Here is a 7253-nt window from a genome sequence, read left to right as displayed (position 1 = left end):
ATTGGTTTCAACAATCTAAATATCCCCTCAGAGATGCAAAGAGTTTTCTTCATAAATCGTAGCGTCGTTATCTAAAATGGAAAAGTGTTGTCTTTTCCAACACCATTTATATGTATATATATATATATATATATATATATATATATATATATATATATATATATATATATATATATATATATATATATATTAGGTTTTAGGAGGAGGACTAGCTGGTGTGCTAAGGGGCCAATTAGCACCCGTTTTGGGTGGACCCAACCCAATGGCTTTTTCCAACATCTCTTACTTACACATAAGAAAATGCTCTAGCTCCACCAACCCAAAGAAAACATACTCTCCTTTTAAATTCTGTTGCATCATTTCATACTAGATAAATAGACCGTGCGACCAGCATACTATGAGAGCATGTTGCTATACATCTATTAGAAATATATAGCTTTTCGTCGTCATGAAAATCTTCAAGTCGATCATACAAAGTATGCTCAGTTCCCTAGATCACTTGAATTACATCGATACATTTTCAAAACCTCATGTATCATAGTTTTTTGTATTCACAATCATGACCCATAAGTCATAACCGGTACTAGCAAACACTACGAAATGAGATTCCATCAGTAATCTTCCTCTTCTCATGAGTTTGTCAACTTGAATTCAATTCGCTTTTCTTGTCATGTTCCGCCAAACCGAATCTCTCATGGTCATTTGGTAGCATACTAAGATAGCGAATATCGAATCAAGTTGTCAGCCACTGATAGGAGTCGTGAGGGAACTCAATTTGGGATCTCACACAACAATAAGTCGAGATAAAACTTATGTTAACCCTTTTGGTCGACATTTACACACATGGTATGAAAACATGTGCTACAACATTTTCTCCTTTCCCATGGACCATATGTTTTTATCTTACAAGATAATGCTGTACAGATGATGTTCAGATACCATACATATTTGAACTAAATTCCTTGATCTACTCAATAAATACGAACTCACATCTGGCCTCTTAAGATAGATTAGGTGAAACCTATTTTCACCATTAAAATACTATAATGACCCTTTGTTATTACTTGTGCGATGCTAAAGATCTTTAAGACGTGCTCTCAAATAATCCATTTGATAATTTGCTTAAGATCTCGTCTCATCTCCCATCAACACTAAATTGATGAGGGCAGTCACCTGTGTGAGAAGGCTTACCTCTATCTACACGGCATACTTTCAATAATATCAAAAGATATGATCGTACAATAAACATTCAAAATAAGAATATGCATAAACATTTAAATAATAAGTGTAAGCAATCAAACTTATTTTTATATTCTAAAATAATAAATATTTGTGAACGTCGAAGAAAATAAATAAAATACTAATGACTATATAAGCCCACACAGTCCTTGAGACCCTGCATGAACAAAAATATGCATCTCTAGGAGCCGACTGAGTCAATGGTTCTACAACCATTTGTGCAGATACACTTCACGTTTACTTATTTGCATGCAAACACGTCTTTCATAAAATTGATTTTAATGTCAATTTTTTTTGGCTTTAAAATAATATTTAGAGTCCTTGGTGCTTGAAATAGCAGCTTGACAGTCACATAGACTCACTAGATCGATATTAACTGATGTACCAACAAATGGTCTAAGGCCTTTTTTCTTAACCAAACAATTGCTATGCTACTGAGGAGAGAGCCACAAACTTGGCTCCCATCAAGGATAAAGCTACATTGACTGCTTTTCATCTGCTCTATGATATGGCTCCATTATAAAGCAGAAAATACATATGGAGGTGGACCTAATCTTATTCATAACTCCTCCACAATATAATTAGCATCAGTGTATCCCCTCAGTTTATGTTATGCCCTTATGGCAAAATGCACAATCAGAAGTTTCCCTGTGATACCGCATGATTCTCTTAACTGCTTTATGACGTGCTGGATCTAGGTTGGTTTCATATTTATTTACAAGCAAATTGCGAAGCAGATATCAAGTCTAGCAAGCATGTCTTGCATTGGACTACCAACCACACTGGAATAAGGAACTCTACTCATTTGTATCTTTTTTTTTTGAGTCTTATGACGCAGTCTAGCATATACAGTCTTTGTCGATTGGAGTATTCATAGGGTCATAATTTTGAACCATTTAAAGAACAATTTCCTTAAATATTTTCTCGAAATCTTTATTTCTAGAATGTATGCATGTTTAACCATATCTTTCATCTCTGAGTGAGACGATAATAAGGTCTTTACCTTATTTATATACTCTAAATTATTTTCTATCTATATATATGTCAGTAAGATATAACGGCATAATTACAAAGTTGCTCTCATATCTTTTTGTATAAGCGTAATGATCCCTTATGAACCATTATTAAGTCAATAGAAGTGATCACACTAGAAATATGCATATACCATTGTCTTGAAGATTGTTTATGGCCATAAAAAGACTGCAAAGAAGTCTACAAACCATAATTGTGGCCTTCTAGGATGAAACCCTCAAGTTATTCAATTTAATTCTTCACATAGTTCTTCATTGAGTAGGACAATCTTTACATCCATTTGATGCAATTTTAGATCTAAGCCAGCACTAATATCCAAAATTAAACAAATAGAGGCGATTCCACATAGAAAGTGAGAATGTCGCATTGTAGTTTTTCTCTTCATGTGGCGTATGTAAAAATTGCACGGGCGCCTTATTTGGTCGCCCCCATTTAACCTATACCCATTTTTTTTTAAAAAGTTTTAACTTGTACCCACTTTTTAAACAACTTTAGCCCCCTTTCTCCTCCTCCTTCTCCTCCTCAAAGTTATATTCGCCCTCAACCTCTTTCTGAAGTCACACTGCACAGATTGTATTTCTGTCAGTGCAGAAGAAATAAACAAGAAAAAAATAGGAATATACAGTGCAATTTTGCATCATAAATGCCTCTCCGAAGAATATCGAAGTCTTGTTGCTTGATTGAATGGTGGCAATAGATGATATGTTAAATGCTGATATAACTGGTTTACGACGAAGCTACAGATCCTATTTGATATTGCATGGCATTAGCAACAATATATTGGTGTCAAGTCTTATTGTAATTCTTCTATTCTTCAAATGTTGGGATGGCATACCACAACGTTTCCGTTTTATTGAGAGCAGTTTCCATTAACTGTTGCATAATCCATCAGTACAGTAAATTACTCTCATTTCTTGTTTCGCTGTTTAGTGATGGAGTTCAGTAAGATGACGCTGGAAATCTTCTCGAAGTTAGAGCAGAAATGGCTGTATCATTATGAAGGGAAGAAGACTCTAGAGCTGAAGTTCGCCAGTTACAAACAAAAACTTCAGCTCTAGAGCTGAAGTTCGCCAGTTACAAAACAAAAATTTCAGCTCTAGAGCTGAAGTTCGCCAGTTACAAAACAAAAACTTCAGCTCTAGAGCTGAAGTTCACCAGTTACAAAAACAAAATCTTCAGCTCTAGAGTTGAAGTTCCCCAGTTACAAAACAAAAAATTCAGCTCTAAAGCTGAAGTTCACTAGTTAAAAAAACAAAAACTTCAACAATTATAAACAAAAACTTCAGCTACTATGCTTAAGTTCAGCAATTACAAATAAAAACTTCATCACACTTGGTTCAGCACACTTGCTACTTCAGTCCCGTCTACTAGAATGCTGAAGTTTTGCGTGATTGCCTTTGCTACTTCAGCTCCGTATGCTGAAGTTACGCGAAAAAGTGGGTACACTTGCAATTTTTTTTTTTTGCAAAACGGGCACAAGTTAAAACGTGACCCAAAAAGCGAGTATAGATGCAAATGGCCTATGACGTATACCCCTTAGCATCAAGTTGAGTCTTTTATTTCTCAATTGTGCCGCAAGCCATATGCTTAACTTTGAGACTCTATTTGGTTCCAATAGTTTTTGTTACTTTTAGAATACCAACTAGTTCCTGAGCTTGGTTGCTTCTTTTAGACTCCATTAATTCTTCCATTGCATTCGTATGGCAGGAAAGAGCCTTTTTAAAATTTTCATTTTCATATTTAAGAGCACCACGCATTGGTTGAGATTCAAGTAATCTGTTATTATTCCTGTCTAGATCAATTTCGCTCTTACTCAGACCACATTCATCTCGCTTTCACTTGGGACAAGAAGAGAATATTTATATTTTCTTCCATTTGAAGCAGGATCACTTTCATTCGCATCTGATGAAGAAGGTGGATCTTGATGAGAAACTAATTCATCATCGCTTAAAAATCCTCCCACTCGAATGAAGAGACCCTATTTGATCTAGATCCTCAATTTTATAAGGAGACAAGTCTTAACCTATCTCACCCTTCTTAGAAAATTTATTCCTAACAATGTGACATTTTTTTAATTCAAATTCAGTTACGCTCCCACTATCTTGCAGCCCCATGAACAAGTAACCTTTTCAAGCTTTAGAGTATCTCATATAGATACACTTGCTTCTTCTCTAACCAAATTTGCTTGTAATGACCCGGCCAGTCGTTTCGAGAGTTGTAGCCATGTTTCCCTATTCTTATGCTTCTTTGTATTCTACAACTGTATTATAACTTATCGGGTTAGTTGGTTCGAGTCCGGAGTGATTTTGGAGTGAGTTGAGACACTTAGTCTCTTGTGAGAAGGTTTAAGTTGGAAAAGTTGACTGGATATTGAATTATGTGTAAACGACATCGAATTTGAATTTTGATGGTTCCGTTAGCTCCAGTAAGTGATTTTGGACTTGGGAGCATGTCCAGAATGTGATTTGGAGGTCCGTGGTAGAATTAGGCTTGAATTGGCGAAAGTTAGAATTTTGGCGATTCTGGCTGGCAGTGGAAATTTTGATATCGGGGTCATATTGGATTTCCAGAAGATGGAGTAGGTTCTTGGTGTCATTTATGACTTGTGTGCAAAATTTGAGGTCATTCAGATTTGATTTGGTAGGTTTTGACGATGTTTGTAGAATTCGAAAATTTAGAAGTTCTTAGGCTGGAATCCGGGGGTAATTTGGTATTTTAATATTGTTTTGAGTGATTTGAAGGTTCAACCAAGTTCGTATTATGTTATGGGACATGTTAGTGTGATTGGTTGAGGTCCGGAGGGTCTCAGGTTGATTTCGAGTGATTTACGGAACAAGTTTGGAAATTTGAAGGCTGCTGAAGTTGAATTCAGTTGTCATAATCGCACATGCAGATGTCTCATTGTAGGTGCGAGCCCGCAAAAGCAAGCAAGAGATCGCATATGTGAGATTGGAGGAGTTGGGCAGAAGGCGGAGGTGCGATGAAGTTCCCGCACTTGCAATGATCGCAAAAGCGAATTATGGGGCGCAAGTGCGTGTTTGGACCGCAGGTGCGATGGACTTACGCACCTGCGATAGTCGTAGATGTGGTCAACTGATCGCAGAAGCGGAGGCTGGATTTTTAATGATTTTCTGCAGAAGCGGAACTTTGTCCGCAAAATCGGCAAATGAGCCACAAGTGCGAAAAACCTAGGCATGATATTTAAACACAAAGGTTCACGATTTTAGTCTTGTTTCAACATTTTGGACTCGGGCTTAGGCGATTTTGGAGAGGATTTTCGTGGGGATTTCAGAGGTAAGCATCTTCTACTCATTTTTTATGACTTTTGTCAGATTTTGAGACGTGGGTCCGGGGACCGGGTTTGAGCCGATTTCGAATTTTGGCTATTGATTTTGTATTTTTCTTGTGGAATTAATTCCATTAGCCTATATTGATTGTATTGTATTGCTTGTGGATAGATTTGGGGTGTTCGGAGGCCGAGTTGAGAAGCAACAACATTGCAAAGTAGGATTTTGCTTGGTTTGAGGTAAGTAACGCTTTCAAACTTGGTTTTGAGGGTTCAAAACCTGAACTATGTGTTATGTGGTTAGTATTAAGGTGACGCACATGCCAAGTGACGGGAATGCAGGTGTAAACTGTGAGAATCGTGACCTGGTTCATTCCATGGCACCATTTAGTGACTCTTTCTTATTTATATCCGTATTTCTATCATGTGATAAAGTAAATGAGCTGTAAATCATGCTAGATATCATGTTAGGGCTTTATGTCAATACTGTTGCGACCCTTAGTGGTCGTTTCTTGCTGTCATCTCCCTGATTTCATTGATATTCTGTACTCAGTCATATTCATGCATTTCATATCATATCTCAATCTCAGTTGTTATTTATTGGCACATCATATCATTGTTCCGGGCTAGTGTCATGACATTATGAGCCCATGGGTGAGACTAGAGAGTGATGACTAAGTGAGGCTGAGAGCCTGATTATGAGTGACAGTTATGGGATTGGACTGCACTCCGCAGCGATTGTATTGATTTGTGATAGCGCTTGGGCTGAAAGAGCCCCTCCAGAGTCTGTACACACCCCCACTGAGCGCGATTGATATTATTATTTGGAGATGGATCTTCTCCATGAGGCTGGATTACCCAATGTCCTCGGTACTGGAGATTGATGGTCAGTGAGCCACATACAGTATATATTGGTTGTGAGGTTATTATTATTACCTGGAGATGGATCTTCTCCATAGGGCTGGATTGGCCTTCCTGAGTACTGAGTGACTGATGTCAGAGATGTATATAATCTGGGATGGATCTTCCCTGGGCCATATGAGCCATATACAGTACTGAGTGGACGAGTATTTGAGAGTGTAAGCACATGAGATATTCAACATGATGCATCACATACAACATGTGCATTGGTATGTAGATGTAACAGAGTTTATTCATTACCTTGTTCGTATCTGCTCTATTTTACTGTTTCAGCTGCCTATTAAATTGAAAGCAGGCCTACGTTTCTGCACATTCATTTTTATTATTTCTGTTTTGGTTGAGTTCGTTACTACCCTTCAGTCTACAGTTTGGACTCGTTAGTTACTAAGTTGGTGTACTCACGTTACCCCATGCATCTTATGTGCAGATTCAGGCATTTTTGGTCCCAGTGGCAGTCGCTGATCAAGTCTTCAAGCTTTAGGAGATTATCGAGGTATCTGCATGGCATTCGCAGGCCTTGACTTTTCTTATTTATCTCCAGATGTATTTTAGTTTTGTTCCTTTAAACATTGTAATAGTCTATGTTCTCCTCTAGGCTCTCATGCACTCAGTGACACCCCGATTTTGGGCAGTTATATCGTAATTTGGATTTTATTATGTTTTCAAAATGTTCCTTAATGATTTATCGCTTCCATATTTATTGTTTAAAATATTTTTGCGGTGTTGGATTATCGAGTTGAGGCTGGCATAGTTCCACGATAGGCTCCATCACGAC

Source organism: Nicotiana sylvestris, chromosome 7 (genome assembly GCF_000393655.2).
Source record: "Nicotiana sylvestris chromosome 7, ASM39365v2, whole genome shotgun sequence".
NCBI classification, from domain to species: domain Eukaryota; kingdom Viridiplantae; phylum Streptophyta; class Magnoliopsida; order Solanales; family Solanaceae; genus Nicotiana; species Nicotiana sylvestris.
The sequence above is the reverse complement of the archived record's forward strand: the minus strand, read 5'-3'. Positions refer to the sequence as shown.